Consider the following 13,016-nt stretch of genomic DNA (forward strand, 5'->3'; position numbering starts at 1 on the left):
TGCATCGTCAGCTTAAAGAACAGGGAGACAATAGATGTCAACAGTGTATGGGAGTGAGACTCAATTCTGTACTGTGTCTCACTGATGTGCTCCCCAAGCAAAAACACATCCTCTGACCCGATCCTCTTGCACACAATGTAGATGACCTCCAGTGGTTTGATGGGCTGTGATCGTCTGCCCACTGTTGCCTGGCGAATTGCCCACTCTGCTGCTCTGATGACCCTCACAGCACCTTTAGATGGGACCACAAGACCCACGTTGTTCTTCAGAGTCAGAAAATGGTAGCTCTGGTCATCACAGGCAGATGCAGCATCCATCACCAGGCTGGCACGGCAGACATCGCAGGACAGCTTGGTCATGACTCGCCGCTGTCACGTTGCGGAGTAGTTGGAGGGGGACCATGTGTGGTGGAGCTGACCAGGAGGCAAAACTGCAGGCATGGATAAAGAAAAAATGATTTAATGGTAGATCGGGAACGAACAGCACGAGACAACGATGACAAACCACAATGATCTGACACAGGACATACAGGAGGTATAAATACACTGGGGAAAATCAGGAACACATGGGCATGTTAACAAGGGGCAGGTGAAACCAATAGGGACTAATCAAGGGCAGGGGCGGATCATGACAGCCGCACAACAAATCCTGAAATTACAATTACCAATGTAACTGCAGTGTTTCCCCTAGGAATTTTTCCAGCTGTGGTGGTGGTGGTGGTGGTGGTGAAGGGGGATGTGAAATTATGACACGTCTCACCTTTATGTTAATATTGTTTTATTAGACGCACTCCACTTTGAACTGCACCAATCCAGCAACTGCTGCATTTTAATAACTAGTATTAAAGGTGAATACACCAATATTTGCACAAGAATAATTTCTGTTTTAAACTCTCGGTGACACACTTTGCAGGGGGATTTGGCATTTAATTTTTCTTGGCGTCTGGGAAAACATCTCCTTCTGCCCCCCTTTATTTGACTTTCTGCCCCCTGAATTTTGGTCCAAGATCATTACTGGGCTGGCCCTATTAAAAACACTCTACACCCCTGCTTAGTAGACTTAATGAAGCATTTTTAAGCCAGTATAAAAATGACTGAAACACAAATGTACATATTTGGCATTATTGACCAATATCTTTGATTTTATTCATTTGTTAAGAACATCAAGATGCATTACGGTGAACATTATAATAAAGTAAACTTTTATAGTGCAGAGAGGAGACAACCCATAGAAGGACTGATTTGATCTAATTTCAGAGAAAAATAGAACAGGTCAGATGCACCTAATAAATAAAATTACTAACAAACTCAGGAATCTGTTTCTTTGCTTCATTGTTCTGGTGCTGAAAATATCACTAATGCAGATCAAAGGAGAAACACAGATGAATGCACCTCTTATTTATTATTTGGAAATTAATGGTTGTGGTTTACATCAATACATTATTTGAAATCTGAAATTGATATGGATTGATCAGAAGTTGTTTATTTATAAACTATTGTTCATTTGAAAACTATTTACAGAGCAGCCTCAGAACTGGGATTAAATATTTTTGATCACAATAGTAAAGGAAGCCTTACAGAACACGTTTTTCAGTAAAATCAGAACATTCATATTTAAGTGCATGAATTAATGTATCTGAACTCGTGCAGTAGGAACTAGGAAATATGAAATACGAGAACCAAACACAACTTTTTTTTTATTAAACTGATTTTTTCCTAACGTTGTTGGCATTTTTCCCCACACACACAGTTAAACAAAACAATGTTGATTAAGGTGTGTGTGAGAGAGAGATAGAGATGGAGAGAGAGAGAGGGAGAGAGAGAGAGGGAGAGAGAGTTAAAATAATTTTAAAAAACCTGACCGGAGCGGAGGCAGTGACCGACGCAGCACGAGCCGTTTTCAGCTCTGTCTTGTCAAATGCACCACGTACGTTACGAAAAAGTAACTTTAAATATTGAACTGAAAAAGAGGCGAGCTGAAGAAAACGTAGGGAGTACCGAAGAAACGTGGGCTACAGTGAAGCAAGCACAGAGATCCGTTACTGTCTGTGTGTGCGCGTGGATGCCTGGGCCGAGCGGACTGAGCTCCCATCCCGGCTGCAGAGTTTCGTGTGTAGGGAGGGGCGGGCGCTCAATGTGACTGGCCAATCACAGAGCGTGAAGACAGTCAGTTACCCAATGAGGATTTTCCTTCAGCACGATTACAGATATTTACGAGTTTTATACTCGTTTCATGCTTGTATTCGTCAAAAATGCTTTATCCGTAAGCAAGGCCGGATTAACCATATGGGCAACTGGACAATTGCCCAGGGCCCACAAATTCTAAAGGGCCCAGGGCAGCAAGGGCACGAGCAAATTACTGTATCTGTAATCTCCTGCTTTATATTAAACTAGTGTGACCGTACGTCCTGTTTTCCCCGGACATGTCCGCTTTTCACTCTGTCCGGGATGTCCGGGTTCTTGTATTGATGAAAATGTCCGGCTTTTCATCCAGGAGCAGGGATGGGGGAGCTGTATATACACATTCAGGGGAGCCGGAAAAAAGTTTTCTACCTATATTCTATATTATCATTCATGGACTCTTTTCAGCAGAGAGCGGCAGAGCGATGATCGGTGCGCAGCGCTCCAGGCTGCTGCGTCCAGCGCACGGTCCATTCTCAAAGTGGCGCAACCAAAAAACTATAATTAACACACGATCGTTAATGTCCGCACATGTTCTCTACTTTCTGTCTTATTTGTGCTTGAAGAGCTCTGCCACTGCGGAGCTCATCACCTGTGCTGCGGTGATTTCACCTCACTGACGCATCGAAACGCGCTCTCCGCTTTGCGGTCAGGAGATCCCTTTGATCTGCTCAAAAGTAACTGATGAGGTGAAAAAGTAAGAATCCAGGCAGCAGATTTTCTGGAGAGTTTAGAGGAGATGCAGGAAGAAGAGAGACAGACAGGACAGGAAAATATAGTTAAATAAAAACAAAAAAACAAAACAAAGTGTTGAAAAGTAAAATGTAGGTAGATTTATCTCCACTACACGTTTTTACCTGCAAAACAATAAGTTATACACGTGTAATATTTATACATCTGATACAATTCAGATCACCTTCACAACTCAGTCACACACCCAGGGCCGTTTCAAGACATTTTGGGGGCCAAGGCAAAATGACCCCCCCACCCCCACCACCACCACCATCTGGGCTCCCCAGAAGCCTCTGTGTAATTCATACCCTCTCCAGTAGTGTTAGTTATACAGTGTTTATAAAAGCCCCTCAGACATTACTGACATGTTCTAATATTATCAGATGAAAAACTAAATTATCAGACACGCTGTCTCATCTGCTTCTTTTCTAAACTTGCAAAAAGTAACAAAACCATCTGAAAGCCACTATTTGTGGATTCTCTGAAAGTTTCCATGGAGTGTGTGACAACTTATTTTTTCATTGATCCTATCGTCTAATCTCACAGCTGAAACATGCATCCTTAATAATCTGTACAGAGGAAGCGTACCGATGCTGTACTAAAACAAAAGTTATAATTTATTATTAATAAAACCTTGTTGCAGCACTAAAGCAGAAAAATGAGATTTTGCAGTAAATATGCTAAGTATTTATTGTTTTAGAGCCCTTTTATTGACAGAATCTGATATTAATTTAGTTCTTACAAAAAAATGGGTCCCAGCGTTGTGTGGCGTTGCCATAGTGTGACGTCATAGGCACAGATCCCCTGTCCTCTTTTTTGGAAATGGAAATATGATCACCCTGTATTAAACAAACTGTCCACCCGGGCTTTTGCGCAGCACAGAGACTGTTCGCTTTGAACATCAGTTGAGAGTCAGTCTCTTGTAGACTGACCAATGAAGAGAGGGCCTCAAGTTAAGACTCTCTCCTCATTGGTCAGTCCACACAAGGTGGATCAAAGGTTACCCTGAGCGGGTTACGTGAAGTCAGGCATTCAAGTATTGAGTATATTTACTGCATATTACAGTAATATATTCTGTATGTGACCATATTATGGTGATCCTTGGGTCGTGATGATGGGGCCCTTGAATATTGTTGCCCAGGGCAGGGCCGGAGTGGGACACATTTTCAGCCCTGGAGTTTCAGACCCCAGACCGGCCCACTTAACGAATTATTATTAAAATCATGCTAGAACTTTATATGTATAGTCTACAAAAGCACACTACTCAGTAAAGCCTTGTAATTCAGTGCAAGAAAGAGTTGCTTTACAATGTAGGTTTATTTGAACATCAGTGCACATCTCCAACATTGTTCTTTACAACACATTCTCCAACAATATAACAATCTACATTCTGTTCAAACAGCTGTTCTGAGATTTTCAAATCTTTAAAATGAAATGACTCAGCACTCCCTTTCACACTTTTTCCAGTTTCCCTAGACTCGCCTGCACACAATTAAAATAATCATCTGTAAAGCTTTGGCACATTTGATATGGAAAACACATTTTTGTAACCAATGAAAATATTTTCTATGGCAAAATATGCAGGCTTATTTAATTTTACTTTCATTCTAATAGCGATCTGTTGTGGGCTTTGTGCATTTACTAATAAAAATACATCAGGTCACTACTATTATTTGGACATTAAAATTATTATAATGAAACTGATGTTTGCTTGTTTGCACATGAGTTGGCTCACCTTCTATCCCAACAGGAGCAATACCCTCACTGCTGGCTCCTGGCTCTTCTTCTGACACTACATTGTGTGAAAATTGTCACAATTCAGCATTCATTTTCCTTTTTTACACGCTTTCTGATCAATGCTGAATCATCTAGCATTTTAGAACACTTTCATATAGAGCCAGGATAGTTTTCATCATATAAATTTCAATAATATTCAGTTCACTGACTCAATAAGTAATCCTACCTGTACATGCCCGCTCTGGAATTGTGGGCTTCTGCCTGGTGCTTATTAGGCCTACTGGATCTTGTGTTTGACTCTGAGGGGCTACAAGACAGTTTGGTGGCATCAGTCACATCATACTGTTAACTATATTACATAACGTTATGTCATGACGCCATATAATTCATTATTGATGCTTAATTAACTTGAATGGTGATTTGCAGCCGGTAAAGTTTAACATCTTGACTTGCCTTACCCGTTTTATCTTCATTTGAAGTTAAAGACCGCAAGCTTGTTTGAGAAAAAAAGGTGCTCATTTTTGCACATTTAGCTGCATCTGTTTCCAGCGCTTTCCTCTTTTTAATTCTTGCCTTCTCCGCGCCACCCTTGCTCTTTCTACTTTCCATCTTTCCGTCAACTGCGTGGTCACGTGGTGCGCACAGGCGCACACGGGGGAAAAAAAAACGAGCTGCAGCCTGCAGGTAGAGACAGCCAGAGACAGCCGGGAGGAGCGTATGTGATCAGCCCGGCGGCCTCAGTGCCATGACTGAACACCGGCACCAAAAAATAAAAATAAAATGATAAAAAACAAAAACGAGAGCACCGGCCCATGCGGCCCAAACATCGCGCGGCCCACCGGGAATTCTCCAGACCCTCCCGATTAGCCACTCCGGGCCTGGCCCAGGGTACAACGAAGTCTTAATCTGGCCCTGTCCGTACGCTCATCACTAGCTGTAACCACCCTGCCCTGGCTCCTCCTCCTTGCTGCCTGCCGGCTGTGATCACAAGCAACAACACAGTAGTTCCCGCTGCTTCTTTGGGAAACGGCGAAAAAAAAAATAAAAGAAAGAAAAAAAAGCAATAAAACTTGGGATCTTGTAGGCGTGGCGGTGGGATTTCAGCCGTGGCGGGTCGCCACGGCTACGCCTCTGTGAGGGAAACACTGAACTGGACAGTGTGGTTGCCTTTATACTTTACATAGGCCTATAGAACAACACAATGTCAGGTGAGAAATCAGACAAGAACTATAGTTTGACTACCTAAAGGCAAACAAGTAATCATGATTAGTAAGTGTGGAATTTATTCATATTATTGCATTTATCAGGGGGATTTGATAAGCCAGCAGTTTTTCAAAAGACTACAAACATCTGTCACGGTTTGCCTCCATCTACTGGTGAGGTGTTCAGCTCTGTGTTTGCAGGTGGGCGCGGCAGTCTTCACAGCTGTTGGGAGTTCCACTAATTGGAGGTGCAGAGGATTTAAGGAGTGGCGTGACTCAACCCCAGTGCCGGAAGGAGATACGGGTGTTTGGGAGAATTTGATGTATGTATGTGTGTGTATATATATATATATATATATATATATATATATATATATATATATATATGTGTGTGTGTTTTTGAGCGCTATTCCAGACCACACTCCACACTAGTTGGTGGCGGTAATGCACCATTCATTGTGTGCCAACTGCCATTTAAACCCCAGAAGAAGAAGAAGAAGAAGAACCCCAGTGCCGGTTGATACTCTCACATGGGTAGCATCTAGCCTTGAATCTGCGTTTGTCTCTGCGATCCTGAACTAATGATTTTTGTATCCTGTCCTAGTATCCTGTTCTGCACCACCTACCTTGCCTGGAGTTGTCTCACGTCTCGCCACTCAAGGATCCTCCGGTCTCCATTCTCCACACCTGCCCGCCTTCCCACGCTCAGAACTATCTCACCCGGTCCAACCACTTCCAGTCTCGTCTCCGTTCAAATCCTGGCTTCGGACCGTAAGAACTTTTAGTTAAGGACTCATATTATCCTGATTTTTCTGGTTCTGGCCTCGCCCACCTTCTGTTTTTATCTTCATAGATTCCGGTACCATCCTGTTCCTGTTCATAGAAGCAGCGCCCTTAGTTCTAGTTTTTTTCTGTTCACATTCAAAATAAAAACACTTGTATTTTTATTTACCTCTTCTCTCGTGTGATTCTTCATGTCCTCGGTGAAATACATTACCCACAACATGACAGAATCAACCGGCCACACAAACACCCTCACTGAAGAATCACTCCCCGCAGCTTTGGCAGGTACCTTGTCCCAGCATGAAGGTTCCATCCGTTCAGCCCTTGATCAGTTGTCACTCGTTAATCAGCGCTTATTCCAGCTTGACTCTGCCATACGACAGGTAAACAAGAGACTTACACCGCCTCCTGCCGCTACTTCCGTAGCTTCGTCTCGGGCTTCGCTTCCGGTTCAGCAACACGTTCAGTTTCCGGGTTACGCAATCTCCTCAACCAGAAACATTCTCCGGCGAACCAGGAAAATGCCGCTGTTTTCTGTTACTCTGTCAGTTGGGTTTCGATAGATCACCTGATTCTTTTGTTAATGATGCGGTTAAAATTTCTTACATCATCGGTCTGTTACGTGGTAGAGCCCTACAATGGGCCGAGGCTAGAAGTCGGCAATCTACTTTTCTACAGGGAACGCTCTCAACATTCCTAGCCGAATTTAATCAAATCTTTGATCAGTCCGAATCCCCAGCCGAAATAGCTAAACAAATATGGAGTCTCCAGCAGGGTCAACAATCGGTTTTAGAATTCGCCATCGAATTTCGTACTCTTGCTTCCACTTCTACACTAGATGAGCCTTCCCTTAGGGACGCTTTTTCTCAGGCACTTAATGAAAAAATCAAGGATCAATTAGCGTTTTGCCGAGAACCGAGAACCTTGAGTCCCTGGTCCAGCTGGCCGCTAACAATGAGAAACGTCTTAAGGAGAGATACAAGACACATACCTTCAGACCATTCCCTGTTGATGCTCCACAGCAACGACCTCACCACACCCACCAACACTCCCCTCCGGCTCACCTTGAGGAACCTATGCAGATAGGACAAGCGCATTTAACCTCTGAGGAGAAAGCTAGACGTCGTTCCCTAGTCCTCTGCCTTTACTGTGGTCAGCCTGGTCACTTGCTGCAAAATTGTCCGGTTCAGCCAAAAACCAGGGCCCATCAGTAGGACCGGGATCACTAATGGGTGGAATTCCTGGCACCCTGAATTCCCGGTGCAGTTTAACTTGTGCTGTCTCCTTCAACCAACAGACTGTTTCTACTCAGGCGCTAGTGGACTCTGGGTGCGAGAGAAGTGTCCTGGATCAAACCATAGTACAACAGCTCAAAATTCCTACTATTCCTCTGTCTACCCCCATCCGCGCTTCCTCGTTGGATGGCTGTTCACTCACAACCATAACGCATCGCACTGTTCCCATTAACCTACAAATCTCTGGTAACCATCATGAGACTTTGAGTTTCTACATTTGTCCTTCTCCCCAGTCGCCAGTTGTGTTGGGCCATGAGTGGTTAGTTTTACACAACCCACAAATTGACTGGAAGACCGGGTTGTGTCTGTCTGGAGCCCCTACTGTCTGTCTCACTGTCTCCTTTCAGCTCCGCTTCCTGCCCAGACCACCAATAACCCTCCTCAGGAATCACCCGATCTTACTGGAGTCCCTGCTGAATATCACAACATTCAACAAGTGTTCAGTAAAGACCGAGCGTTCTCTCTACCTCCTCATCGCCCGTATGACTGTGGAATTGACCTCGTCCCGGATGCTATTCTACCCACCAGTAAGCTGGGCAGTCTTTCTAAACCTGAACAGGCCTGTATGTCTGATTACATTTCAGAATCCCTAGCCTCTGGCATCATACGACCATCCACTTCTCCCCTGGGCGCCGGGTTTTTCTTCGTTTCAAAAAAAGATGGTTCGCTCCGCCCCTGCATCGACTACCGTGGCTTAAATCTTATCACCTTCAAGAATAAGTATCCTCTGCCTCTGCTATCATCCACATTCGAACCCGTTAATGATGCTTCCATCTTCACTAAATTAGATCTGAGCAACGCCTACCACCTGGTCAGAATTTGTGAAGGAGACGAATGGAAGACGGCATTCAAGACTCCTCTCGGACACTTTGAGTATCTTGTGATGCCTTTCCCCAGCCGAGCAGAATTACGATGTGGGTGATCGTGAACTGTTGGCAGTAAAGTTGGCTTTGGAGGAATGTGCTACTGGCTGGAGGGAGCTGAGCATCCAATAACCATCTGGACTGACCATAAAAACTTGTCGTACTTAAAAGAGGCTAAGAGACTGAATCCCCGCCAATCTCGTTGGTCATTATTCTTCTCTTGATTTAACTTTGTCATATCTTACAGACCCTGACGCCCTCTCTCGACAGTATGCCTCCGACAGAGAGGTGGAGCCTATCACCATCTTACCTGCTTCCTGCATAGTCGGCTCCATTGCTTGGGATATTATTAACAAGGTCCTGGAAGCTCAGCAGCAGGATCTCAATCCAGGTACCCGGCCCCCAAATAAGATCTATGTCCCTACCTGCACCCGTGGAGCTCTCATACGTTGGGCCCACACCGCCAGATTTTCTATTCACCCAGGCCTTGGCAGGACTATTGCTCTCATCAGAAGGACATTCTGGTGGCCCTCCATGTACCGTGATGTTAAAGAATATATCAGCGCCTGTCAGGTATGTGCCAGATGCAAATTCAGTAACCAACCTCCTCAGGGTTTCCTCCAGCCTCTGCCTGTTCCCCATCGCCCATGGTCCCATATTGCTCTGGACTTTGTAACTGGTCTTCCCATGTCTAAGGGTTCACTGTCATTCTCACTATTTTTGACCGTTTTTCGAAAGCATGCCATCTGGTTCCTCTGAAATCCCTTCCGTCATCCACCGAGACTGCCAACCTCTTCATTAAACATCTCTTCTGTCTTCATGGATTGCCCAGCGAGATCCTGTCTGACCATGGCCCCCAGTTCATCTCTCGTGTGTGGTCTGACTTCGCCCATCACCTGGGAGCCAAGGTTTGTCTCACTTCCGGCTTTCACCCACAGACTAACGGGCAAGTGGAATGCATGAATCAGGAACTGGAGGCTATGCTGCGCTGCATCTGTTCTTCCAATCCTGCCGGATGGAGTTTGCAGCTGCTATGGGTGGAATATGCACACAATTCCCGCACCTCGTCATCCACAGGTCAGTCCCCATTTGAAGTCTCACTTGGATACCATCCTCCTCTGTTTCCCTCCGACTCTGCTTCCTCCACCTCAGTCCCTCAGGTTTTGCGCCAGGCCCTCCGCACATGGACTCAGACTCGTGCAGCACTCCAACGTACTGCTGAGCGCAACCACCGGATTGCTGACCGTCACAGACGGCCGACGCCTACCTACACCCCAGGTCAGATGGTCTGGCTCTCCTCCCGGGACATCAAGGTCCGTGGGTCCAACAGGAAATTCTCTCCTCGTTTCCTTGGACCTTTTCCTGTGGCTGAAGTTCTGGGTCCGGTCTCTGTCTAGTTGGCACTGCCTCCATCCATGAAGGCACATCCAGTCTTCCATGTCTCCCTCCTCAAGCCGGTGGTGTCCAGCCCTCTGTGCCCTCCTGACGCTCTGCCTCCACCCATCCGCCTCGCCGACAGGGGTATCGGCTACCGAGTGCATCGCATCCTGGATGTTCGACCGCGTGGTCGCGGCCGGCAGTTCCTGGTGGACTGGGAGGTGTACGGTCCTGAGCACCGGCAGTGGATTCCTGGATCCTGGATTGAGGATGTCTCCCTGATTGAGGACTTCGAGGCCTCCCGTGCTTCCTCCTCCTCTGCCTAATCCTCCTCTGCTGGGCCGCCAGGTGGCGTCCCTTGGGGGGGTGGGGGGTGGGGGGGGGTGGGTGGGCACTGTCACGGTTTGCCTCCATCTACTGGTGAGGTGTTCAGCTCTGTGTTTGCAGGTGGGCGCGGCAGTCTTCACAGCTGTTGGGAGTTCCACTAATTGGAGGTGCAGAGGATTTAAGGAGTGGCGTGACTCAACCCCAGTGCCGGTTGATACTCTCACATGGGTAGCATCTAGCCTTGAATCTGCCTTTGTCTCTGCGATCCAGAACAAATGATTTTTGTATCCTGTCCTAGTATCCTGCTCTGCACCACCTACCTTGCCTGGAGTTGTCTCACGTCTCGCCACTCAAGGATCCTCCGGTCTCCATTCTCCACACCTGCCCGCCTGCCCGCGCTCAGAACCATCTCACCCGGTCCAACCACTTCCAGTCTCGTCTCCGTTCAAATCCTGGCTACTAAAAGTTCTTAGGGTCCGAAGCCAGGATTTGAACGGAGACAAGACTGGAAGTGGTTGGACTGGGTGAGATGGTTCTGAGCATGGGCAGGCGCAGAACTGGCTCATCTCGAACACGGCTATTGGCTGTGTTCGAGATGAGCCAGTTCTGCGCAGATTCGATCACCAGTGATCGACGTGCAGTGCATGCCGGTTAGATTTGTGTCCGACTTGACGCCGACTTGCTCTGACGTCATGCATACGTAGGCAACGATAGCCTTGTGAGATCAAGGCGGCCGCAGACTTTGGAGCAAGGCGCTGCAGTTGCTCTCCACCGGCTGCAAAACCTAGAGGATGATGGGAAACGCCTGGCTCTCACCTGATCTAAGATCTGATTGGTTCATATTTTGATCCAAACATCCGGTGGTAGAACATGAAATGTTAGTTGGTCACATGGTTTTTATATATTGTCTGGTTTCATTTAAAAAGCACTGAAAGGAAGGTTTTGCATTAGAAAATTTCAACTTATGTATATGAAATTTAGCTAATAATATCAATATCAATAAATTAATCAAAAAAATTCAAACCATACATCATTCTCAAAATTTGAACGCTGTCAAAACCATAAACTTATGTTCCCTGTTCAATATCATGTGATTTTTGTTAGACTGTTTTGTTTTCCCATAGAAACCCCCTGACATTGAGCTTGTTATTTCTTTGTAGTTGTATTCTGTGCTTTGTCAATAAAGCGTATTCAAGGAGAAAAAAAATGATAGTTGGTCACATGTATTCTGTAAATCATGTTATGTTGATGATGACAACAATATAGGCCATAAAGAGAAATGTGTTTTGTGTTCTTTTGTCACGTTTCCTATGAGCACACTAAACCTACAGCTGATAACCTTTACTTATTATTACAGTCAGGTCTCCATATACAATATATGATACCCACAAGCATGTGAGGATGTGTGTGCTGCTAACAGGCACCAGAATTACAATAAAACATTAAACAAGTATGAACTCTAACGGGATATCTTCAGCCATCGTCACCCCCGAGCTACACATGTAGGGAAATCTGTCCGACTTAAACGCCGGTGTCTGTACAGGATCTGCTCGGGTGCAAGATCGGCTCGGGGTCCTTCGACTGCCGATGACGTCAAAGTACGGCAAACCCACTCGGACAAAATAAACTACACATCTGTACTGTTGGAAAGAATTTAGCAGGTTTTTTTTTTTTTTTACATCGTAAGCTACAGGTCCCAACCCCTTTAAGGCTTGTTACTCGTTTACTTCAAAAGGCATCTTCCAGGTTCCAATTTTAAGACTTTTTATGGCAGCATTAGTTACATAAATCAGGGTAAAAAAAAAGAGCAAAGATTACACTGAAATTAATTTTAAACGATCCCAATTAAAGTTTAGCTTTAACAATTACATTTAAATAAATCGTCATGTCTGGCTCACTCAGATGTACATGTAAGGTGTCCCACAAACATCTCTCCCTTTATTAAAACCACTGACAACAACCCGCTTCACACCAACATGATCAGTTATCCATGTATTAAGGTCTATAAAACTGCTTTTCCATGAACTTCTCCAGTGTCATGAGTTGTTCTATTAATGTATGTCTGTCTTTTTGCTGTTTAGTGATAACTCAGAATAAGAACCATCAGCTATGTGTCTTGAATTGAGTCTAGTTATGTTTCTACAATCACTGCAGATTTAAAACAGCACAGCATCTAACGGGCAAAAGTTTAGGCATTTTAAGAAAGCTGGACAGATCATGAAAAAATTAAACATTCACATGAACAGTTTCTTCTTTATTTCTAATTTTCTATTTCAGGACAACCTGCAGAAAGCATCTCAGTTAAATAATATTGGCTGCAGGAGTTTAACATCAGAGTTCAGTAGATTGTTGCCAGTGATTTTGTAAAAAAGATTTACACACTAAAAAGCAATTTCTAGCCAATTTTAGATTTTTTTCTTTTGGATCAACAGATGAAAGAAAGGCGCCTATATTTTAAAGAATTATAGAAAAAAAAACCTGTTTTGGGGCAAATTTGAACTTACAGAACTAAACATTTCA

The 13,016-nt window shown here is 44.8% G+C and overlaps 1 protein-coding gene across 1 annotated transcript in view; it reads right to left on the reverse strand.

The window, feature by feature from the left end:
• Positions 1-11,768: 11,768 nt before the first annotated feature.
• LOC107373474 (calcium-binding and coiled-coil domain-containing protein 2-like) overlaps positions 11,769-13,016 on the reverse strand; it is a 3,100-nt gene continuing 1,852 nt past the window's right edge. Inside the window, 1 exon segment of the mRNA XM_015941603.3 lies at positions 11,769-13,016. This exon segment is cut by the window's right edge and continues 1,464 nt beyond it. The gene's annotated coding sequence lies outside the window, so the exon portion shown is untranslated.

Source organism: Nothobranchius furzeri, chromosome 3, assembly GCF_043380555.1.
Source record: "Nothobranchius furzeri strain GRZ-AD chromosome 3, NfurGRZ-RIMD1, whole genome shotgun sequence".
Classification (NCBI taxonomy): domain Eukaryota; kingdom Metazoa; phylum Chordata; class Actinopteri; order Cyprinodontiformes; family Nothobranchiidae; genus Nothobranchius; species Nothobranchius furzeri.